Here is a 24,776-nt window from a genome sequence, read left to right on the forward strand (position 1 = left end):
GAAGAGGGCTCGGGTCCAGCCCGCACGTACACTCAGTAACCATGACTTCGCTCATACTCTTGCTGTGGCTGACTTTGCGATCACTGCCACTTTGGTAGACCCCTTAGCACAGTGCCTGGCAGGTGCTCGGGAGATCAGAGCTGGCGCCCCCATCAATCACCCCCAGCTCCCTGGGGGCTGCTTGTCCAAGCTCTGTCCTTGCGGGGAGAACAGAAGCTGAGAAGGAAACATGGGGGTTCTGGGCCCACATGGACATCTGTATAGGTTGTTCACTGTACCGTCGTGCTACGAGGGGGCACGTGGAGCTGTAATTCGGCCGGTCCCCCACTTGCAAAACTGAGGGCTTGGGCACGGGCTGCGTTCTAGCTCATTCAAAGAAGCTATAAAGGAGGGCTGTGGCCTGTGTGGGTTGCTGGAAGAAATTATCTGGGAACTTGAGGACCTCCATAGTCTTTTTTTTTTTTAATTGCATTTTTATTGGCTTCCTTTTGGGCCCAGTTATAGGGATTTTATCATGAGCATGAATTTGTGCAAGTCCTACCACAAACAGGATACAAAACAGTTCTGTCACCCCCCAAAACCTCTTGTTCCTTTTATTGCTAAGCAATGGTCCATGGTATGGATACACTAGTTTGTTTACCCATTCACCCATCGGAGAACATTTGGAGGTTTCCAAATTGGGGCCGTCACAAACACCGCTGCCGTGAGCACTCACGCCTCTGTGTCCGTGAACACACGTGCCTTTGCATGGACCTGAGTGTTCATGGGACTCCATGGGACGCGCGCCCAGGAGTAGAACAGTTGCATCAAAAGGCAAAGATACGATTGACTTTTCAAGAACCTGCCAAACTGTTTTCCAGAGTGGCCGTACCATCGTGCATTCCCATCTGCAGGGCTTCAGTTGCTCTGCGGGCTCCTTGGCCCTGGATACTGTCAGCATGTTTTGTGTAGCAATCCTAGTGAGTGTGGAGTGGTAGCTCACTGCGGTGTTGACTCTCACGCCCCCGATGGCTAACGAGGTTGAATGTCTTTTCGGGCGTTGATTTGTCATCTGTCTATCTTCTCTGATGAAGTGTCTGTTCAAGTCTTTTGCCCATTTCTAAGTTGGGTCGCTTTTGAACGGTTGAGTTTCTGCAGTTCTTTATGTATTCCGGGTACAAGTCCCCTGTTTGATGTGTGGTTTGCAAGTATTTTCTCGCAATCTACAATTGGTCTTTCCATTCTTTTTACAGTGTCTTTTGCGGAGTGAAAGTTTAAAAATTTTTGATGAAGTAAAATTTATCAATTTTTTTTATTTTATAGATTAGGCTTTATTATTATTATTATTATTATTACATTTTATTTATTTTTGATAGACAGAGAGACAGAGCACAAGTGGGGGAGGGCAGAGAGAGAGGGAGACGCAGAATCCGAAGCGGGCTCCAGGCTCCGAGCTGTCAGCACAGAGCCCGACACGGGGCTCGAACTCACCAACCGCGAGATCGTGACCTGAGCCGAAGCCGGACGCTTAACCGACTGAGCCACGCAGGCACCCCCTTCTCTTTCTTCTTATAGACACATGTCCAATTGTCCCTCAGTATGCATTAAATGAATAAATGAAAGGCGCAAAGGAGCAGGGAGTAAGGCCAGCAAAGTGACGGAGGCCAAGAGTGTATACAATTCAATGGAGAAGGGATACTCTTTTCAACAAACGACATTAGAACAATTGGACATTTGTTTGATAAGAAATGAACCTCGGGGCGCCTGGGTGGCGCAGTCGGTTAAGCGTCCGACTTCAGCCAGGTCACGATCTCGCGGTCCGTGAGTTCGAGCCCCACGTCGGGCTCTGGGCTGCTGGCTCAGAGCCTGGAGCCTGTTTCCAGTTCTGTGTCTCCCTCTCTCTCTGCCCCTCCCCCGTTCATGTTCTGTCTCTCTCTGTCCCAAAAATGAATAAACGTTGAAAAAAAAAATAAAAAAAAAAAGAAATGAACCTCAACCTCCTGCCTTATACAAAAATTAACTCTCAATGGATCATAAGTTTAAGTATGCAGTGGAAAGGCCACCTGCAACCACATCTACGTCCTATGATCCGCTTCCACTGTCGATGACACAGAAGCAGTGAGATTTGCAAGCACGAACGGTGAGTCAAGGGAGAACCTTCTGTGGCCACACCTGACCTGTCCAGGGTTGGAGGATGGGAGTGAGGGAACCAGCACGCATCACACGTGAACTCTACAGTTGAGTATGCCACTCAATGCTTTCTTCGCATTGCCTCGTTTATTCCTAAAACCAGTCCACAAACTTTTAGAAGGGGGGTGTTTTGATGCCCACCCCGTGGGTAAGGAAATTGAAGTCAGAGAGGTTAAGAAACTTGCCGAAGGTCGCACAGTAAATGGGGGAGCGAGTTTGGAACCTAGGGTGTCCACCTCTACTCGAGACAGGCAGGGGACAGTCGGGCCAGACTCGGGGCTATTGATCTGTCACCTGGTTATGAGACTTTGGTTATGAGACTTCGGGAGAGATCGGAGGCCTCCAATCTCCCGAGAGCCTCAGCTCAGTCCCCCTCAAGAGGATGCTTCCTACTGGATAGTTGTTGTTCTGGGGAACTCCCCAAACGTGTCCCCAACAGTCGGGAGCCATCGGGGCTGATGATGACAGATGTCTCCACGCATCTGCCTCATGCATCCTCCTGACTGCACACAAGCGTGAGGGTACACGCCCGGCCTGAGCTGGTACGCGTCCATCTTTGGCCCTGACCTTGGGGCCCCGGCTCCCGTGACTGGTCCTTCCGGCCTGTTGACCTTCTCCGTGCTCCTGGTACATTCGCACCCCCACACCTTTGCCCGGGCTGCGACTCCCCACCTAGGATGCCCCCTCAACTTCTTCCTCGTTCAAATGTGACCGCTGTTTCAGCCTCCAGCTCAAGTCATGCCTTCCCCAGCAGCTCGTACAAGCTCCTAAATACAGTCTAGCCCCACATGGCCTGAAAAGCTGCCGTTTGGCGACCTAGCCTTCCAGAGACGCACGGGCTTTCCGGAGCCTTCTAGATGCTCCCAGGGACGCATCTAGAGCAGTCTGGGCCCCAAATGGGTTGTGAGCACTCTGAGGGCAGGGGCTGAATTTAAATGCCCTCTCTGCTTGGCACAGGGAAGACTGGCTGGGAGCCCATGGCTTAGGGTCTAACAGCCCCATCTCCGCCACTTTCTCGCCGTGTGACTCAGCGTCTGGCAGGCCGCAAACGCTCGGTCCGTGGGAAGCATGGCTGCTGTTGTTTTCATGGCTATTATTTTTATTCCCAAGAGGCTTTCCGGAGCAGCAGCGTAACCAGGTATGGAAGGGGAGCGGGTCTGCTGTTCTCCGGAGGGAAGCAAGGCCTCCCACAGCAGTAAGCCTCCCCTCCTGCCCACCCCCACGCCGGAAGCCGGGCCTGGAACACGGGCACCACGCAGGGCTGGTGGCCTGCGGCTCCGTGCAGCTCGCCCTAGCCTCCCCTGCAGGGCTGCAGGCTTGGGCGGGGGAGTGGGGGAGATTTTAATGTTCCCCCCCCCCATCACCTTGTGTTGACCCTCAGTATGACACCGAAGGGCCCCAGAGAGGCTGGGGTCAGGCAGAGGGGAACAGCCTCTTGCCTAATGAAGTCTGTCCAGACCTCCGGCAGCCTGATTAGATTTTATGATCCCAAAGTAGCCACCCTGGATCTTGGCTCGCCCCTAAACCTCGCGAGCACCAGGCCCCGAATCCCAGCCTCTGCTGGCAGCCTGTCACTGTCCCTGCCCTGGCCCCAGCCTCTGCCGACTCTCACCTGGATGCCACACCCCCCAGCCCTTCCTGCTCTTCCCGCCTCTCCTCTCTTGCTCTATAGCTGGGGCTATCTTTCCAGAACAGAAATCGGATCATGTTACCCGCCCCCTCTTAGAGATTCCCCTACTACCTTCAACAGAAGCTTCTCCAGCTTTTTAGAAGCAACTGTCACCTGGGGAACCTGTCAAAGTGTCACCATGTGGGGACCCATCCCTCAAGAGTATGGTTTCCCGGGTCTGGAGTGGGGCCTAGGAACCTGCGTTTCCCAGATCTCCCTTTTGGGGCGGGGGGTGGCCCAGAGCCTGGCTCTCTGTTTGAATTCTCATGTTCTGGCTCAAAATTCCCAGGACACAAGGACACGAATGCGAGCCTGGCCAAGGTATGTGGTCAAGGAAGGAGTCTAGAACCGGTGTCCAATTAGTCATTTTTGAGCCAGATCGCTAAGCTTGGCAAATTCTAGGCATTTGATACGGGGACCTCCATTTGTCCTCTTGCCCTGGGTCCCACGACTGCCAGGGTAGGCCTGCTTGGCCCTGAGGGTTTTATTTCCTCATCTGTAGGACAGGCTCCCGGAGGCCCAGCTTGGCGAGCAAAGCCCCTTGGCACCCCCACCCCCACCCCCCCGCTGCCGACCTTCTCCTTTAGGTCCCTGCCCACCGTTTCCTGTGCCTGGAATGTTCTTCTCCCGCTTATCTCCTGGAGGGGGGACTCTTTTCCTCCCTCAAAACCTGATTTAAAAAAAAAATTTTTTTAATGTTTATTATTTTTGAGAGAGAGACAGAGAGCAAGCAGGGAAGGGGCAGAGAGAGGCGGAGACCCAGAATCGGAAGCAGGCTCCAGGCTCTGAGCTGTCAACACAGAGCCCGACGCGGGGCTCAAACTCGCAGACCGCGAGATCATGACCTGAGCTGAAGTCAGACGCTTCACCGACCCAGCCACCCGGGTGCCCCTCTCAAGACCTGATTTAGATTCCATGATTCCTAAGGGTCCCTCTGTGCCCTCACCCCTTCTCTGGTTACGTGCATTCTGCTTTGTCATAATTATTTTGTTCAGATGCTTTCTTGGGAAGCAGCTTATAAGCTTCCCCATGATGGTTTCGAGTCAGAAAATGCGGCTTTGCCTCTGGCTCCCGTGCTTATCAGGGGCCTGAACTTGGGTGTTGCCCACCCACCTCTCTGAGAACGTTCCATCACTGATAAGATGGGGGGCTAAAATATTACCCTCTGCGCTGGGTGGCCTTGAAGTTTAAAAAAGATCGCGCGCGGGAGGGGCCTAGCACGGAGCATGGATGGCTTAGAATTAACGCTCCGTTATTTTGACCTCTTTCCTTCTGGCGGCCGAGCTCTGTGAGACCAGGGGGAGCGTCTCCTCACTTTTGGACCCTTGGGGGTCCGGGAGGGAACCTCTCTCCCGGAGTGGACCCCAAGAGGACAGGTTTGTGGGTAGCTCAGGGCTCTGCTGCTCTGCCCTGTCCCTGCCAACTGTCCCCGCTCTGAGTGCCATTGTTTACCTTGCGTCGGGGCGAAAGGGCCTCCTGTCCCACTGGGGGCCTCCAGTTGAAGTGAGAAAAGCCAGCGGGGGTCCACAGGGTGAGAGAAGCCGGGGCGGGGCACACACCCAGCCCCAGCCGCTCTGGCTGGCGTGTGTTTGAGGGTGTCTGTCCCCCACCCCCCGGTTCCCTCGGGGCCTGCCCGGTGTGGGGGAAGGAGGGCAGGGTGCCCGGGAGGCAAGAGGACGGGCCCCAGCTGCAGAGCTCGAGCGAGGATCTCTTGATCTCTCGGCTGCACCGAGAGGCGGAGGCAGCCAGGGCCCTGGAGATCGTCTCCATGACAACCGCTGCCACTCACTCCCATCTCGGATGTAAATTAGTTACAATTTTATTAGTGTGCAGAATTTCAAGAGGCCGGATCCTGCTTTGGAAGGGAAAAGGATGGGGCGGGTGGGGTGGGGAGGGTTTCCAAATGCTTCCTAGTCCCGCAAGGACCCCCCCAAGCTCCAAGGTGGGTCCCTGCAGGGTGAACTGGACCACGTGCCCTCATTGGTCTGTCTGTCAGCTGGGCCTGGGCTGGGGAGGCAGCCCGCGTCTGGACAGGAGGGCCGCACGGGCCCGGCAGTCTCCCCGCCTGGTCTGGCCTCCTCCACAGTTGACAGGGAGGCGGCTGAGGTCCCCAGGGGTCATTAGCCGGCTCAGGGCCGCCTGGCTTGGCCTCCCACGGTGGCCCAGAGGTCACATCGAGACACTGCTGGGCACCAGGGGCCGGGAGTCCGGGTGTCTGAGCAAACGCGGGGCCCTCGGTGCCCGAAGTCGGCATGTGGCTGCGGCACATGCGTCTGGGCGGTGGCCGAGTCCCGGCCTCCTGGTATTTGATGCTCTGAATCCTGTGTGCGTGCACACACCTTTCTTTTCCCCGAGGAGGCAAAAAAAAAGGGGGGGGGGGACAGATTTGTCTTTTCCTAAGGCTGTTGTTAAAATTAGTTGTGTCCCCCAAGGCGCATCCGAGCGCGTGTGTCCCCGAAGCGGCACTGCTCCCGTCACTGCAGAGAGTGGGGCCCGACGACACGGCGGGCCCGCCCGGGAGCAGGGGAGCTGCTTTCAAGGGGGAGCTCCTCCAACAATCTCGCCCTCACTCAGTCAGTAACCAGGGCACGGCCCCACCCCTCCCTGCACCTCAGTTTCCCCAGGCGTACCATGGGCTGGAATATTCCTTTAGGGTCTATTTTGTAATTTTTTTTTCCCCCTGAGAGAGAGACAGAGCAAGCAGGGGAGGAGCAGAGAGGGAGAGAGAGACAGAATCCCAAGCAGGCTCTATGCTGTCAGCACAGAGCCCAACACGTGAGGCTCACACTCACGAACCCTGAGATCCTGGCCCGAGCTAAAACCAAGAGTTGGACGCTTAACTAACTGAGCCACCAAGGTTCTCCTTCTCTAATTTAGTCTGTGTGTGTGTGTGTGTGTGTGTGTGTGCGTGTGTGTGTGTGTAACAGTCCTAGAAGTGCTTCCGGAGTTGGGAATCTGACAGCCCAAATCTCCTCCAAGTACAAGGGAGCACAGGGACGCCTGGGGGGCTCAGTCGGTTGAGCGTCCAACTTCGGCTCAGGTGATGATCTCGCGGTCTGTGAGTTCGAGCCCCGCCTTGGGCTCTGGGCCGACAGCTCAGAGCCTGGAGCCTGCTTCCGATTCTGGGTCTCCCTCTCTCTCTGCCCCTCCCCCACTCATGCTCTGTCTCTCTCTCTCTCTCTCTCTGTCAAAAATAAATAAACATTAAAAAAAAAAAAAAAAAAAAAAAAGAAGGGAGCACAGAGCTCTCTCTTCCTCAGAGAGGGAGCCTGCCATTGTGGCCCACCTGGCCCGTCAGGGACGGAGAAGCACCAGCCAGGCCACAGGTCTGTCCTCCCGAGGTCCAGCCGGCATGAGTGCAAGAGATGAAGGGACCAGGGTCTATGGGGGGGGGGGCACCCTACTACCCTGGACAGGTCTCCCCGTCCATATAACTGGCGATCTTTGGTTCGATTGTGGCCAAGAGGCGGGGCAGACCCCGTGGCAAACAGGCCCTGGGTGACCGTGTCCCCAAAATAGGCCATTTCGGATAACCCACTGATGCCACAGGGAGGGCGCAGCCCCTTTTCCGGTTCCGTGCTGCCTGATTCTGCCCGATTCTGAGGTCCCTGGGACGGCGAGCCTCTCTCTGAGCTTCATCGGAGTTCAGCTTCTGGCACCAGGTGAGTGGAAGTTTCCCTACAAAGCCCTCCCACCCGCCCCCGACCCTCACACACCCCCCACACCCCACACGTGGAGTTAGAGGACCGCAGAGGGAGGGAGGCGGCAGCTCGCCTGCCTCCTCCGGCCCCCGTATTACAACTTGCCATATTTTGTGGCCTGAGGGCTGAGAATTCTAACAGGCGAGAGCAGGGATGGGCCCGCCCACCCACTACCAGTCATGTGTCTTACTAATTATGCCACACACCGGAAAACTTAATTAAATGGATGCTCGGTGTATAATTTCAACTAGTTTGGAAGTAGGGGGAAATCAAACAAACAGCCACGCGGCCCCTGCCAGCCGCTTGTCACCTTGGTCAAAGCCCCGCTGGGCCCTGGGTGCTGGGGACTGGGGCACTTGTCTGGCTCTCCTGCTCCGCTGTGCGGCTCCTTCCCTCTGGCCCCCAGAGGAGGCTCCGGCTGTCCCAGTCTCACACACAGACACACACACACACACACACACACACACACGCACACACACGCAGACACGCGCACACAGCTGGAGCTGCGGGAGGGAGCAAGGCAGTCAAAGGAGACAGGGAAGGAGGGAAAACCCTAAGAATCAGAGGCTGCGTTACACGGCGAGCAAGACAGCCGGATAAAAATGTAAGGAAAGGCCAGATATATACCACTTAAATATAACTGAAGTCCAGCAGCCCGCCGTCCTGGTAATTCATTTTCGGCTCTCTCTCGGACCCTCTGTCCCTTCCTCCTCCTTCCTGTTCCTCTTCAAGTCACGTCAGTGCTCTGTGTGCCGTGGGCGAGGGCCCCCAGCTGCAGGTGGCCGCTGTCCCGCTGCCCCCCTCCCCCAGCACAGGGCAGCCACCAAGGAGGGGACCTAGAAGGTACAGACAAGGACCAGGGGAGCAGAAAGAGCTCGAGCCGGTGCCCAACCACCCCCCCCCCTGCCCCCACCGGGCAAGCAGGAGTGGGTGGGAAGCCTGGGCGTCCTTCTCTTTTATCCCAGGGCAGGGTTGGGGACCATGTGCTCTTGTCAGTGAGGCAAATGCGGAGAAACCAGAAGAGGCATGTGACGCGGGTGACGGGGAGACGCTGAAGCCATTTGCTCACCAGACAGAAGCAGGCCACTTAAGGGGGGCTGACCACGGGCCAGGTGCAGCGGCGCGTGGGAGACAGGCACCCCTGGGTGGGGGGCCCGGGGTCCAGTGGGGGAGACGGGAAGGGAACGAGATGCCGTGGAGAGTGGGGATGCCACGGGACCCAAGAGCGCGTCCCTTGTGCGCTCCGATGGCCGGCAGCGTCCCCTCCGGCTCTCTTGCCGTGGTCCCACGAGGCAGTCACCGCCCTCCCCGTGTGCACCTGGGGAAACTGAGGCCCAGACCGGTAAGTCACCGCCCGAGGCTCCCCGCTGGTAAACATGGCAGCCGGAGGCTCTGCTGAGGAACTGGACAAGGCGGCAGAGTGAGGGTGGGCAGGATGGGCATTTCTGGGGAGCGCTGGCTGTGTTTGCTCTGGGCTCTCGCCAGGCTCTCTATGCAGACATCTCATCAAAACCTCTTCGGGGCGCCTGGGTGGCTCAGTCGGTGAAGCGTCCGGCTTCGGCTCGGGTCATGATCTCGCGGTTCGTGGGTTCGAGCCCCGCGTCGGGCTCTGTGCTGACGGCTCGGAGCCTGGAGCCTGCTTCGGATTCTGTGTCTCCCCCTCTCTCTCCCCCTCCCCTGCTCATGCTCTGTCTCTCTCTATCTCTCAAGAGTAAATAAACTTAAAAAAAAAAAAAGACATCATTGTGGCCCATTTTTGAGATTAGGAGACTGAGGAGCACAGAAGGTAGGGGACAGGCCTGAGTTCCCGTGGCCGGGGAGAGCGGCTCGGGGCTCAGACCGCATCCGCTTGCTCTACTCCCCTGGCCCACCCTGTCGCCCTGTCCCCACGAGGCCGCAGGACCGTTCCTAGCACCCCGGTGGCAGCTCAGGATGAACCAAGGTTAGCGAATTCCGGAAAAGAGGCTTTGTCTAGCAGAGGGGTGACGTGGTTCCCCCAGTGGTCCCCAGCCCTGCAAGGCCCGGCGGCGTCTGTCCCAGTGAGGGCACACCTGCCCCACGGGGGCGGCTCTGCCGGAGGCCGTGTGCTGGGACTGTGCTAAATGCGTCACGCACAGGGATGAGACCCCCAGGCTACTAAGGAATCCAGGAGACGTAGGATTTGCTTCACACAACTCCCGGGCCCTGGGTCCCTTGGGGTCCCTGCCTCCCCATCCACTGGCCCTCAGTGACGCTGGCCCAGGAGCTGCGGGGCAGCCCTGTGTATTCGTGCGGCTTGGGGTCAGCTGGGCCTGGGTTTGAATCCTGCTCCGCCATTTACCACTCTCGGACTCGTGACCTCACTCTCTCTCAGCCTCAGTTTCCTTCTTGGGGGCCACGCTCCTGGATTTTTACCCAGCCGTATCCTCCTTCACTCAGGTTTTGGGCCCATGTGCCCTCCTGGGAGGGGCCTTCATGACCGCCCTCCCCCCACCCCCATCATTGCCCGATGTCCCCTCTCTCCCTCACTTGCGTATTTATGGGTCCAAAGACTTCTCTGTCCACGTGGGGCAGGCCCGTTTCTGTGCCGTCTTCCCCTGGTCCCCCCATCCCGCACACGCCAGCCCACAGAGAAGGTGCTCGATGGATGTTAATTGAATGAATGAGTGGATCTGTCCAATGGGGACAAAATGGGTCCCTCCCTCTCTAGAATGTTCTGGAGACCAGATGGCAAGGCTTAGCTGGGGCGGGGCTCCAGGCCCTGGTTCCATCACTAGAAGGTCTTTTTCAAGGAGCCAGACCAGGCCCGTTCTTCCAGGGACAAAAGAAGGGGTGCTCCCAGAAGCAGGCCTGGGGTCAGGCCCAGGCGCTCAACCCAGACCCCCAGAGCCAAGCTCCCCGGGACCCAGGGCAAAGGACAGGGCAGAGATCCGGTGCATTTGGTCCCTCGGCCTGTGCCCCAGAGCCCCAGGGTCATTCCACTTCCCGGGCTTCCCTCCCTCCTCTCTCCCTCCCTCAACCTCCCCTTCCACCCCTAACCCCTGCCCTTCAGAGCTCTGCGTCCTAGGTGTCCCTCTTTCTCGGGCCTCTCTGCAATCCCCGCCTCTCCCCTGTGCTCTCCTTCCCACCTCACCCCTTCCGTCCCCGGGGAGGGGCAGCTGGAGGTGGCGATTTGCAACTCCCAAAGCGGCCGGCTCCCTGCGCGCCTGCACATCTGGGTCATTAGGACACTCTGGAAAACCTGGGCTGCCTGAGCCCAGACCTGCAGCCCCGCTCTCCTCCTTCCTCCCCGGCCTCTCCCTCCTCCCCCTCCTCCTCCCTCCTCCGCCATCCTCCCGCCCCCTCCTCCCCCTGTCACCCTCCTCTCCACTCCAGCCAGTATTTTTAGCTCGCTGCTGTGCATTAGTGTGCAGGGGCGCTCCTGGTAAAGCCTGGATGAGGTTTTATCTGTTGTGACAGCCCCAAGGGCAGCTGGCAGACTTTTTCCCTCTTAAGTTTGGAGCACTCTCCCTCTCCCTGGGGTCAGAGCCGCAGCTGGATGAGGGGCAGGGTCTCGGCCTGGTTTGGAGCCCTCCTTCCCCCTCCCTGCACCTCCCCCCTCCTCTCCCCTCCTCGGCCTCAGGGCCTTTGTCTCCGGAAGATGGGCTGCGGGAGCCAGAACTGCCTCTAGCTTCTTCTCCCTCCTCTTCTCATTACTCCTTTCCTTGGGCTGCTTCCCTCAAGGTTCCAACCCCTCTCCCTTGCCCCTCTCCTTCCCTGCCTCCTGCTCTCTCTCCTCTCCCCTCACCCCTCTTCCTGGCCTTTAGCGAAAGGGGAAAAATCCGGGTGGATGACGGACACCCCAGCCTCCTTCCCGTCCCTGAATCCTTCCGCCCTTGGACAATAGTTGGGGTGGGGGGGAGAGGGACTGGGAAAGGATGCCGGGGCTTAGGGGGTTCCTGGAGTCCCTGTCTCCAAGGTTAACCTTCAGTGGGGCCCATCTGGACGCCCATGCCTTTCCGGGACTCCCTAGGGACCGACCTGACCCCCCGCCCCCCCCCCCCCGCCCCCAGTGCGACGCCCTGTGCCCAGCCCATGGAGGGGGCCCAGCCTGCAGAGTCCTCCTGACCCGGGTGGTCCGGGTCCCTCAAGGCATTCTCAACTCTCGTCCCTTCCCCTTCGATTTGGCACAGACCTAAACGTACCTTTGCGGATGACCATTTTGGATAAGCAAACCACTGTCCTCAGCATTTGACAGTTTGCACATCTCTCTGTTCATGGTCATTGCGGCTGGGAACCGCAGACCCCATCCCTTTCTTTCTTCTTTTTTTTAAATGTTTATTTATTTATTTCGAGAGAGAGAGAGCGCGCGCGCGCGCACGCGCGCGCGCACTAGCAGGGGAGGGGTAGAGAGAGAGAGAGAAAGAGACAATGAGAATCCCAAGCAGGCGAAGCTGGATGCGGGGCTCGATCCCACAAACCACGAGATCGTGACCTGAGCCAAGATCAAGAGTCGGACGCCCAACGAACCGAGCCACCGAGATGCAGCGAGGCACACGGGCTCAGACAGGCCAGGCCCCTTGGGCACGGACACGCTGCCAGCTCTGAGCAGCCCCCAGCACCCCTGCAGCCCCTGAGCACTCAGGTCCACACTGAGCGCTGCACCTTTCCAGAGCCTCGGAGGCCCAGAGAGGCAAAGTCCCCGCCCAAGGTCACGCGGCCCAGGCTGGTGCAAGGATAGCAGCGGTCTGGGGGCTCAACAGTGGGGAGCTTGAAGCCCTGAGAGACCTCACTGTGTTCCTCCCCGCTGGGGGTCCTAGGGCCAGTCCTCTCCCCAGGCCAGTTGGGGGGGGGGGGTGGTGGCCGAGGGAGCCACCTTTGGCCACCTGCCTCCCCACAACCCCCCGGGGCTGACTCAGGATGTTAGGTGGGAGAGAGAGCTGGCCTTGTCCACCTGGGCCCCCTGAGACCCCCCTCCCCCCAGCCTCAGCCCCCAGCCCCCCTCTGAGGGCCCCCAGCTGTACTCTGGGCATCTGCTCCTCCTCCCCTCCCCCCCCCCCCTTCTCTCTCTTCTCCTTTGCCTTTCCTCTCTCTTTTCTGCTCCTCAGAGCTCTGCCTTCAGGATCCTCCTTCCCCAGCTGGCCCCTCCCGGCGTCCCGCTTCCCTCTGTGGTCTCCCCCTCCCTGTGAGGTTCTCTCCCCAGTGGGTCTCCGTGTTGGTATTTCGAGCTCTCTTTTTCTTTCCTGTGTCTCTCTCCTCTCTCTCTTTCCCATCCTCGGCCTCTCCCATCCTGCTGTTTTCTGCTCACCCTACCCACCCTAACACACACACACACACACACACACACACACACACAGGCATGCTCACTGCAGCAGTGATGGAGGGGAGGGTCACACACCCCCCCCAGGAGGACCCCCGTAGCCCTTCCCTGGGTCCCCGCCCCTGGAGGCACCTCCAGGTTCAGCCTAAGCTAAGGCCGGGGTTGCGTGGGGTTCTAGGCTGGGTAGTCTCCCAGGGTTCAGCAGCTGCATTTTCCGAGGCTCTGGGGCAAGGAGCAACCCTGAGCGGCCCAAAGCTTCTGGAAGGCCCGTATCCCAGAGTGCCCTCCCAGCGGTCACTGTACTGCAGGGACCCGCAATCGAGGGCAGCCCCGAGGGCAGGGGAGTCAGGTCCAGGCTGGGGCAGCACAGATCGTAACAGTGAAATGATGCGAGGAGACAGAAGCCAGGCTGGCCATCGGGCCTGCAAGGTGACCACCAGGGAGGCCAGGGATGCGTCTGTTCCTCTGTGCCCTGCGGCCACCTCGGCACGCTGGGGGATGGGGACGTGGGGGTGGTGAGGCCTGCCGCTCCCCTAACTCTCCTGTTCTCTGAGGTTCACGGGAGCCTGGGCCCTGGAGTCCGACCATCCTGAGTTCGAATCTCACCCGCTCACTAGTTGTACAAAATTGGGGGTAACTGACTCCCTCCCCCTGGGCTCTCCCTTTCTTGGCCTGTAACATGGGGATAACGCAGCTGCCCTCCCTGAGGACTGTTGTGAGGACCCAATGGGGCCCTCCGTGTAAGGCACCTGCCAGGACCGCCCCCATCTCTCCACCAGTGCACCAACATAGGCTGGGTGGCGTCGGTCCTGACTCGGAGTCCTGGTCTATCACCGGTGGCGCCTCGGTTTCCACTTCTGTAAAAGGGGGCTAATGGCCGTAACCCCTCAGGGGTGTTGGCAGCACTGAGATCATCTGGGAATAATTAGCCCAGCTAGGGCCGAGGGTTTAAATGGGAGTGGTTGATCCTTGAAGGCCGGAGGTAGTCCAGCCTGGGAATGGAATAGTCTGGAGCTTTCCGGCACAGTTACGGAGTCAGTCCTGGGTTTAAGGACTGGGGAAGTGCTGGGGCGGGCGGGGGAGGGTGTTCCTCACCCTTTTTGGGTCTGGGCCATCCCTCTGGGGTCATGGTCTGCACACACACACACACACACACACACACACATACACACACACGTTTCTGCTTTAGCGGTCATCGCTTCCTCGATGTCCCGCTTGGAGTCCCAGGACTGCTTGTGCTGTGAGGCCAGCGCCCCTCCCCTCCTGCTTGGGTTGACTTCCCCGCTTCCCTTGCCTCTGGACCAGCCGGCCTCCTCCTGGCGGCTGGCATCTCAGCCCCCTGGCTGGACCTCACCAGCTCCCACACTTGGGAGGACTGCTTCCCCTCTCCGGGCCTCAGTTTCCTCATCTGAAAAATGGGGTTGCTAGTAGAATCCGCCTCTTGGGGGTTGGTGTGGATTAAGCCGGGGAGTGAGAGCTCTGAGGGCATACTACAGGAGCATCCAACGGGCTTTTCAGAGACGGCAACGCTTGATTCCCCACCACACCCCCACGGCTCCCTTGGGCTCAGGAAATGGTACCTCCCACTGTTCACGATGACACAGCCATCCTTGATTCTTCTGTCTTCCACACCCACGGCCCATCCTTTGGCAAATCCTGGTGGCTTTTCTCAAAATACACCCTCCATCCAGCCGTTTTTATCTCCCCGGCGCTGCTGTCCCTGACCAGGCCACCGCAACCATCTCTTGTCTGGTCTCCACCAGCCCCTACCTCTTCTTCCAGTTTCCCTGTGGCCCCTTTCGGCCCGTGCTCCGCGGAAAGCAGAGATTCTTTAACCACACAAGTCAGCCCTCGGCTGGCTCGCTCTCGCCCGCCCCTCCCCGCCTCCATTGGCTTCGGGCGGATCTAGAAAAGCTGTGAGGTTTCAAGGTGACCTGTGCACTCTGCTCCCCCACCTCAGGACAGCAGGATGAGCCACCCCAGGGCCTTTGCACTTGCTGCTTCCCCCAGCTGTGGACCTCTCCCGGGGCTCACTCCGTCACTGCACCAGGTCCACGGTCACCCCCTCGCCTCAGTGACTCCAGTCCTTTGGTTCTTCCTAGCCCAGCCCCTCACCCTGCTTTCCTTTCCTCTCTATCTTGTCGTACTCCCTGGATCCTGGTATGGGCCTGTTTCTTTGCCCTTCGTCTCTCTCCTCCCTAGAACGTGAGCAGCGCAAATGTGGGAGCCCGGTCCTGCTGTCCACTGTCTCCGGGTGCGCAGGAGCGTACCTGGCCTGAGCGTGGGCTCACCGATCGTCACCACCGGACGCGGGAATGCCCGAGAACTACGGTCATGATCAGTCTCGCTCCCCCGAAAGCTAGAGAAAGCTAGGCTGAGAAGGGAGGTGGGGTCGTCGTGTCCGGTAAGAAAAACACCAGCGGCCTGGCCCTGCCCGTCTTCTGCCAGAGACCGGCTGGCTTTCTGGGGCGGGGGCTTGCTCAGCCTATGCTATGGGCTCGCGGAAGAAAGGCCAGGCCAGCCTGACTCTGCCCTTCCGCCTGAGGCGGCCCCAGAAGATAACTGACAGCAACCGGGCCCATTCTCAATATCGGGTCCAAGCCAAGGTCAACCATGAAAGGGTGGGCTGGAGGCCTCACAGCTTCCACACTTCCAGAAGGGTGTCTGACTCCGAGCTTGGCACCGATGTGCTGGGATCATCTTTTTTTTTTTTTAATAATGTTGATTTCTCTTTGAGACAGAGCACGAACGGGGGAGAGGCAGAGAGAGAGGGAGACACAGAATCGGAAGCAGGCTCCAGGCTCCGAGCTGTCGGCACAGAGCCCGACGCGGGGCTCGAACTCGCGGACCGTGAGATCATGACCTGAGCCGAAGTCGGATGCTTCACTGACTGAGCCACCCAGGCGCCCCTGGGATCATCTTTTGTATCTCCCTGCTCCTCCAGCGGGGCACTCCCACCCGGCACCTCACTGCGCGAACAGATTCCTGGTCTTCTGAACTGGCCGCTGCTCCCCACGCAGCTCCTGCAGAATTGGGAGGGTCGGGGCCTGAGGCCTAGTACCTTCCCCCATCTCTGTCACCACCGCCCTCTCCATCATCACCACTGGTATAGGCTGCGTTGTGTCTCTGTACCTGAGAATGGGACCTTATCTGGAGATAGGGACTTTACAGACATGAGCGAGGTTAAGATGAGGCCGTTGGGGAGGGCGCCCGGGGGGCCCAGCCGGTGAAGCGTCCGGCTTCCGGCTCAGGTCATGATCTCACGGTTCGTGGGTTCGAGCCCCGCGTCGGGCTCTGTGCTGACAGCTCGGAGCCTGAACCCGCCCCCTTAAAAATAAACATTAAGAAAAAAAAAAAAAAGAGGAGGTTGTTAGGGCGGGCCCTAATCCAGTATGACTGGTGTCCTTATAAAAAGGGGCAGTGTAGACCCAGAGGCAGTGACACCCAGAAGGCAGACGCCGTCGTGCAGACCCAGAGGGAGCACCATGTGAGGACTAGGGACTGGAGGTTGAGAACGGTGCATGCAGTAGCCAATGCACACCTGAGGCACCGGAAGCCCAGAGAGAGGCCTGGAACGTTCCTTCTCTGGCACCTCCAGAGGGAGCACGGCCCTGCTGACATCTCATTCTGGAATCCTGGTCTCCAGACCTACGAGGCAATACATGTCAGTTGTTTCGAGCCACAGAGTTTGCGGCCCCGGGAAATGAGTGCAGCCGCCCCCCGCATCACCAGCGTCCCCGTCACCGCTCCCACGGCCACCACCCCGGCATCACAGCCAGCATCACCGCCGTATGGGCTTCCTGTGGCTGCAGAACTAATGGCCACACACTTGGTGGCTGACAAGATTAATCTCAGACTTCCGGAAGCCAGAAGGCCCAAATCAAGGTACCAGCGGCACCGTGTCCCGTCGCGAGACTCAGGGAAGACTCCTTCCTCGTTTCTTCCAGTTTCCGGTGGCCCCAGGCGTTCCCCTCTCTGCCTCTCAGTTGGCCTTCCCCCCTTTGGTGTCGACCCTGCCTTCTCTTCTGTCTCATATAAGGACACTCGCGATGGCACTGAGGCCCCACTTGGGGAATCGAGGATGCGCTCACGTCAGTATCCTTAACTTCATTACATCTGCAGAGACCCTTTTTCCAACTAAGGTCACATTCACAGGTTCCAGGGATTAGGATGTGGACCCATCTTTGCCGGGTGGGGGCTTAAGACAACCCAGGGCTGGTACGGTCATTTACTTATGTTTTTTAATGTTTATTTATTTTTGAGAGAGAGAGAGCGCGAGCGGGGGAGGGGCAGAGAGAGAGGGAGACAGAAGATCCGAAGCAGGCTCCACGCTGACGGCAGCGAGCCCGATGTGGGGCTCGAACTCACAAACCACGAGATCATGACCTGAGCCGAAGTTGGATGCTTAACCCACTAAGCCACCCAGGTGCCCTGGCTGGTACTATCATTATCCCCACTTAACACCCAAGACTACGAGAGCTCAGAGAGAAGAATTCACTTGTCCAAGGTCGCCCTTAGAAGTATCGGAACCCAAGTGGTCTGATTTCAGAGCCTTCTGCCCCCCAGCTAATGTTTATTCACTTTTGGGGGGGGGGAGGGGCAGAGAGAGAGGGAAACACGGAATCCGAAGAAGGCTCCAGGCTCTGAGCTGTCAGCACAGAGCCCGACGTGGGGCTCGAACTCACGAACCACGAGATCATGACCTGAGCCGAAGTCGGACGCTTAACCCACGGAGCCACCCAGGCGCCCCCCAGCTCCTGAACTTCTGATCACACAGGGGATTCCACAGAAGAATCAGAGTGGGGCAATGCACACCGAATGGAAGGCAAGGCACCTAGGTCCTGGCTCTAACCAATGGTCAGGTCTCCTTCCCTCTCTGGGCCTCAGTTTGCCCACCTGTAAGATAGGGAAGCAGGAGTGGTTGGTCTGCATCATCTCCAACGTCCTCCTAGTTCTGGACGGTGCTGGCTGTCATCTGTCGTTTCAGTCCCATTCAAACACTGCCCAGGGGCAGGACTTTCACATCAGCTAAACTCTAAACCTGCTCCCAGAGATGAGTTTTGCTTGGAAGGCCAGCCCATGGGGAGGAGTGGAGGGCGGTCCTGCCTTCCCCTATCACAGCGCTGGCAGCAAAGGACTGGGGAAGGACTGGGGGTGGGGTATTCTCTTTTCTGGGAGCCCGACTTCTGATTCACGCGCTCAAGGGAGGACTCCTGCAGCTCCAAACTGGTGGACCCTGGGACAGAGCTGAAGATAACTTTATCTTGCTGTGGCGCCCCAGACCCACAGGTCTTAGTGGGGAACTGGCTTGTCGCTTTAGACTCCAGACGGCCTGGAGAGGCGATCCTGGGCCTGGAGGAGTGCTGGTTGATCATCTGAGGCCAAGAGACCAAGAGGGGCTGCAGTGACCAAATCCACCAAATCCCAAGCCTCGTGTCCTTGGAGGGACTCGTGTCCTCGTGTCGTGTGGGGGAGGGGAGGTGGTGGGGGAAACCACCACAAAACAGGCTGGGGCGGCGGGGGGAGGGGGTTCTTAAAATTCAGTTTCCAAAACTCGCTCTGTTCATTAGGAGTCGTTTGTTTATAAGTATAAACATTTTTCAAATCCGTTTTTTATCTTTATAACGTGAACTCCAGAGGCCTTTTTCCTCTGGCTTCTGTCTGGACCAGCAATTGTTTGCAACTCAGCTAATACTGTTCAAGAGTGGGGAGCTGAGTTAGGGACAGAACTGCAAACTTTAATTAGCAGGATGAGATTAGCATCCCAGCAGGGGCTTGCGGGGGGGGGGGGGGCATCTTCCAGGCCCATCAGATCCCAACGGACAGACGGCCCGCACCTTCCACAACCCCCCCCCCCCCCACCCCCAGCTGAAGGCTCCAGTGGGGTGAGCAGGAGCCGGGCCAGCCAGAGCTTAGAGCCGCCGAGTTAATCTTCCCTTACTGGGCCTCCAGCTGAGCCTCGCCCTATTCCAAGGCTTCCAGTCCAGCCACTGGCTTTCCTTCACCAGCCTCTGCCGGGTTTTGTCCCTGCAAGGGTCTAAGCAGAATAAAAAAAAAAAAGAAAAGAAACCCGGCTGTGTGACCTTGGGGCAGTCGCTCACCCTCTCAGGGTAGAGAATCTAAGCGGGGAGGTGGGCAGGTTTGCTGGAAGCCAAGCCCCAGCGGGGAGGTGGGTGGAGGAATTCGACCCTCCTCCCCGCAAACCCAGGGCTCACACGCCACCAACCTGCCCTCGCTGGGTTCAGGCAATGCTGAAGAATTTTCTGGTCTTTTTTCTGGTTTAGTTTTAAGTGCTTCCAACGGCAGCGGAGCTGTTCCACCACAGTCCCCAGGAAATTGGTCCACGTAGGACGGAGCCTTCCCGGGAATGAAGTCATCTGTTCCTTTTTTTATTTTTTGTTGCCTCTCTCCTTCAGCACGAGTCCCCGGCCTCTGCAGTCTCTCCCCGCGCGCGCACGCACACGCGCCGCGGCGGGGGTCGGCCGGGGCTGGCTGGAGGGGTGGGGGGGGGAAGGGGCGAGGGGCAGGCCCCCCGGGGGGCCGCGTCCGCCCGGGGGGGGGGGGGGGCGGCCCCTCGCCAGCCCCCGCCTCCCGCTCCCACCCGCGACTTCCCCGGGCCCGCCCGAAAGGTGAGCTCCCGGGAGGCCGCCCGCGCTCGGGCGCGGCCAGCTCGGCAAACAATAACAGTAAATAACGCTCCCTTGTCAACGTAATAAAAACGGAAACGGTTACAATGTTTTTTAATAAGCGTCCCCCATCAATCTGCCGCCCTCCCCACCCCCCCTCCCTCCCGAGCCGCGGGCACCGGCGGAGAGGGGCGGGGAGCAGGGGAAGGATGGGGCGCCGGGGCGCGCTGGACGGACCGGGGTGCCGGAGGAGGACGCCGCCGGGGTGGGGTGGGGTGGGGTGGGGGGTGGAGAGCGGCAGCGCAGCGAGTGAGAGACGAGGGGGCGCGGGCGGCCGGGGTCACGCGCGCCAGCCGAGCCGGGAAGCGGCCGCGGTGAGTAACACCGTTGCCATGGCGACGTGGCCGCGAGGAACAGGAAGCGGCAGAAATAGCAGCCGCCGCAGCCCACGCCGCCCGGCCCCTCCCCCCCGCGAGCCCGTTGCCACGGAGACCGGCTCGAGCGAGGCTGCGCGGGCGGCCGCGGCCTCCTGCGCCCCGGCCCGCGCATGCGCCCCGGGGCCTGCCCCGCGCGGGCGTCGCGGCGGTACCCGTCGCAACCCCGGTGCTGCCCGGGCCCCAAACCTGCCAGGCTGCGCGCTAGGGTCGGTGGGGGGGCGGTGGGGGTGTGGAGGGAAGAAAAAAAAAAAGCAAAACTGTTTGTCGCCCCCCTTGGGGAGGCAGCCCCGCCTTTGTTCCTGGCCGATTCGTTGGTTTCCCGGGCGCCGGAGGTGGGAGCCGAGGGAGGTGGCCGGGGCGCATCAGTCACCGTCCCCACTGTGTTCTCAGCCGGGCCTCCGAAGGGAGCCCGGGCCTGGGGCGGTCCGGCCAGGCCCACGTGCTGACCTCCCCGCAGGGGTGAGGGACCCCCCCCCTTCCTTGTGTTTTCCGGTCCTTTTTGCACACCCTCCCCCAGATTCTACCTGGCAGCAAGCACCGAGGGAGAAATGAAATCCCGCCAAACCCCGGGCTCCCTCTCCATTCCCTGGTCGACAGAGAACTAGGAAACAGTCCACCCCCTCCCCTTGAAGGAAGTTGAGGGAAACCTAAATGTTTCATAAACAAAAGCACTCTCCAACAACTTGTTTATGTGAACGCCTGGCTGCAGCCTTGCATGGCGAAGGCTGGGGTGTGTGTGTGTGTGTGTGTGTGTGTGTGTGTGTGTGTGTTGGGGCAGACACACGATCATCTCTGAGGCTGTTTGTGGAGGATTTTTTTCTTTCCACATTTTGTTTGGTTTGTTTTGAATAAGGGTCAGAGGTCTGGGTTTCTGCTGGGAAGGGGGAAGGGTCACCTCCATTGGACAGGCCAGGGGGTCCCAGGAGGACAGGTCACAGGGCCTGCAGAGCTGGGGCAGAGGCCGTGAGCCAAAGCCTCCCATCTGGCAGGGCTCCCTGCAGACAGGGGGGTGTAAGTGGGCGCCAGGCCCTCTGGGCTGCTCTGCAGGGTATGGCCCCAGAGAGGGCCCAGGCCAAGGACTCTGGGACTTCTCTCCCCTGGGCAGGACAGCTGTCATTTTCCTGGCCCCTGCCTTGGGCACACTGGCCAAGAGGGAAGGCAGAGCAGCCCGCAGTCTCAGGGGTTTTCTATAATGGAAACGATCCGCTTTTGTTTTTGTATGGGGTGGACTTCGTCTTGCAGCATCCAGGCTGACCAGATGGGAATGTAGGGAGCCAGTGTGCTGGGAAGCAGGAACGCTGCTTCAAACCTCTTACCGTCCCCCTTCTCTCCCTGTCCCTAGCCAGCCTGGTCCCCAAGGTGGCCTTGTGCTGGCTGAGGGGTTCTGGCCACTTAGCCTCCAAAGAGCTAAGGAGAGAGTGAGGGGCGTTGGGTGATGTTCCTTCCTCCCTCCTCCCTCCTCCTTTCTACATGTGGGCGAGGGGCCCCCAGCCCCGAAGAGGAAGCTTCTGTCTGATGTCCAGTAGACTTCGGGTCCGCCAGGGCCGACTTGGCATCATAATTAGCCCTCTCCTTCTTTTAGGAGGAAATGAAGACACAGAAGGAGGCTGGGAGCAGAGAGAGAAAACTCCACCGCTGTCCAGAGGGCAGTAGCTTGTGCCGAGACTCAGGGCTTCAGAAGCAGGCTGTTCTGGTGGTGAATCCCAGCTCGGGCCCCACTGAAGCTTGAGCATCTGGATGCTAGGGACGGTACAGTGCCCACGTCCCAGGTTGTGATGATTCCTCGAAGTGATTCCTAAAAGCTTTTAGAGCAACTCACACAGAGTAGGTACTCAGAACAGGACAGCTGTTATTGACGGGAGCTGGTTTGCTGCTCTCGCTAGTGTGACCCGGGATTGCCACCTAGGAGCCCTGAGACTCTGGGCTTGGCTCTCTATCCCACGGCAGGTGCATCTCTTTTTTTTTTTTTTTTCTTCAATTTTTGAGAGAGAGAGCGAGAGTGCAGAGAGCAGCGAGAGAGAGAGACACACACGCACACAGAATCGGAAGCAGGCTCCAGGCTCTGAGCTGTCAGCACAGAGCCCAACGCGGGGCTTGAACTCACGGACTGCAAGATCGTGCCCTGAGCCGAAGTCAGACGCTCAACCGGCTGAGCCACCCAGGCACCCCGCGGGGCAGGTCCGTCTTTGTCACAGGCTGTGCCACCAACCCGCTGTGCAGCCTGAGGCAAGTCACTTACCTTTGGGGGCCTCGGCTTTCCCCTCTGGCAAATGGAACAATAATCAGGACAAGCACTGGTTGTGAGTTACTCTGTGCCAGGCACCCCACCGAGGTCTGTACGTTTCCGTATCCGATTTAGCCTTCCAAACAGCCCCCTCGAGTGCAATCGCGATGATCCTGATCTCGCGGAGCTCCTCAGACAGGCGAAGCCACTTGCTGGGGGTCACAAGGCTGGAACGTGGCAGGGAACACGGGGTGGTCAGGTCCTGGGCCGTCATGCACCCCGGAAAGCAAGCATCATGTTTGTGTTACTGTCACTCTGTGCTTACTACTCGTTCTCTGACCTTTCTCGTGGCTCAGACCACAGCCCTTCCTCCGCATTCGCATCCTTGGGCTCAGCCATTCGGGACTCTTCTGAAACTGGCAGGGACCCAGCTCTCTGTGAAAGAGCCCCTCAGGGGTACACGGGCGGGAGGGAGGGGGGGGCGCTGGGCGAGCCAGGTGGGCCCCACACGGTCTCTGCTGTCAACCTGGCAGTGCACAGAGTCCCCCCACCCCCTTGTCCCTTCCTGCCGCTCACGCTAAAGGGTTGGGGTCCCTGACACCCCCAGATGGACGTGTTACATCCAGATGGTGCGGTTAATTGCGCTGGAAACTGTAAATCTCTGATTATCCCAGCCCTCCCCGTGCTCTGCTGGGCTGTCACCTCAAGGCACTGGAGGCGGAAGAGGTGCCCCTCCAGCCCCACCCACCCGGCCCAGGCTTTGTTCCTGCTGTCGCCAGGGAGGAAATCGCCCAGTTGTGACGTCCACTGCCTACATTCGAATCCTGGCTCCGTCACTTCCCGGCTGTGTGGCGGTGTGACTTCATCTCCCTGTTAGTCTCAGTTTGCTCGGCCACAAATTGGGGGGGGGGGGGGGGTTACAGCGCCTGCCTATCGCGTCAGGGTCAGGTGCGCTGCCCTGCGGGGCTCCAGAGGGTCCCCGGGATATTACCGGTTCTAGCGAGTGTTGACTCTGTGAGGAGTGACGTAATGCGTTGGCTCCATAAACTCTCAGACAAGCACATCGGTAGCCCGTTTTGCAGGAGAGGAAGCTGCGACTCAGAGAAGGGAAGTGAGTGGCCCAAGGCCACACAGCCAATTAGGAGAGGAACTAGGATTAAAGCCGGCAGACCTGTGTGGCTCTAAAGTCCTCGCTGTAACCCTAAGGTCCTAGCCTTCCCCACTGGAGCCCTCCTGGGGCTCTCAACCTGGGGCTCTCACGGCCTGCAGTGATAGCATCATTAGCCCTGCCCAGGGCCGGCTTCTATAACTCAGCTTTGGAAGATCTGGGTTAATAGGTCCTTAATAAAGCCAGCAGAGGCGTCTGTATCTTTCCGGGGCAGGGGCCAAGGGGCCAGGCACAGCAGATGCGTTCTAATGAAAATGCTGGGGAGCGGGGGAAGGGGCCGTGGGTTGACCTCCCTGCTCATGTCTCAGAGTGCCATCCACTATTACTCCCTGCCTGAGTCACTGGAGGCCTTCCAGTGCAGGGGACAGTCACCCATCACTCCATCCATCCATCCATCCATCCTCCCATCCCTCACTCATTTATTCACTCACTTCCTCCCTCCCTCCCTCCCTTCCATTCCTCCAGTGTTTACTTAGCACTCATTGTAAGCCAAACCTTACCTCAAGCATCCAGGGTCCCTCCCTCCAAGGGCTTTGCATTCTAAAAAGAAAAAAAAAAAAAAGGCACTCAATAAACAGCTCACCATGCCCTACAGGATGCCAGGAGAGAGGACATCTTGGGACCTCTGAGACGGGGCTGTGCAAACCTACCTCAGCCAGGCTTTCTAGGTGACCCCCCCCTCCCCCGCTGGCCAACATGTACAAAGAAGGGGGTGCCCTGTGGTCTCCCCTATTCTGCGATTCTAACATTTCAAGTAGGGTGAGGAAGCTCCTCATCAAATCGTTGCCACCCTAGTGCCCAGGGTCTGCCCTCAACACCCACCATGTCCCCCACCGAGGCCCAGGTCCATTCCCAACTGGCCCAGATGGTAAACAACAAGCTGAGATGCGGTCAGGGGCAGAGCGCTGGGCCGGCAGGTGGGATGGGGCCTCGCTGTGTCATGTGTCATGTGCCGTGTGGCTCTGGGGACCTGACCTCCTTCAGCGCGGCTGAAATGCCCTGGGGGACTCGGGAAACCTCAGCTGTCAGGACATTACTATTCTCGTTCTTGTCATGTTGTTACTACAGGGGAAACGGCTTTGGGAGGCGGCATTCATTCAGTGGATGTTTGTTCCCTCCCTGCCTCCCTCAACAAATGTTTATTACTGTGACCTGTGCTCTGTGCTGGGCCCCAGGCCAAGGACCAGATCAGACTAGGTCCTAAAGTCTGGGGAGGGTGGTGAATGGGAATCACCTTGATCACCCGGAAGGCGGTGTTGAGAAGGATTCCGAGGCTGCATCTGGGCCGCCAAAGAGAGTGCTGTGATCAATTAGTAATGTCTGCCACTCTCGCAGGGAGGGGAGCGGCAGCCAATGCTTTTGCCAGTCTTAACTCTGAAAAACAGGAAGGACCTCAGACTGGTGACCCTCTTGAACTTGGGCTGCCTGAACTTGGGCAAGACACTGACCTACTGCCTGCCTCATTTTACCACCTTGTGAGGCAGGGATGCTGATGTGGCAGAAG

General features: G+C 58.8%; 2 long non-coding RNA genes across 2 annotated transcripts; one reads left to right on the forward strand and one right to left on the reverse strand.

Annotated features, from left to right (window-relative positions):
• Nucleotides 1–2,142: 2,142 nt before the first annotated feature.
• On the forward strand, nucleotides 2,143–15,190 carry LOC123592953. The gene is made up of 3 exons (XR_006710021.1): nucleotides 2,143–3,307; nucleotides 13,372–13,450; nucleotides 15,020–15,190. It is a non-coding gene; the product is annotated as an uncharacterized LOC123592953 (long non-coding RNA).
• A 2,504-nt stretch (nucleotides 15,191–17,694) lies between these two features.
• Nucleotides 17,695–20,073, reverse strand: LOC123592973. Its single transcript, XR_006710029.1, has 2 exons — nucleotides 19,044–20,073; nucleotides 17,695–18,854 (listed from the first exon to the last, which is right to left on the reverse strand). It is a non-coding gene; the product is annotated as an uncharacterized LOC123592973 (long non-coding RNA).
• Between the last annotated feature and the right edge of the window lie 4,703 nt (nucleotides 20,074–24,776).

This window comes from Leopardus geoffroyi, chromosome D4 (assembly GCF_018350155.1).
Source record: "Leopardus geoffroyi isolate Oge1 chromosome D4, O.geoffroyi_Oge1_pat1.0, whole genome shotgun sequence".
NCBI lineage: Eukaryota > Metazoa > Chordata > Mammalia > Carnivora > Felidae > Leopardus > Leopardus geoffroyi.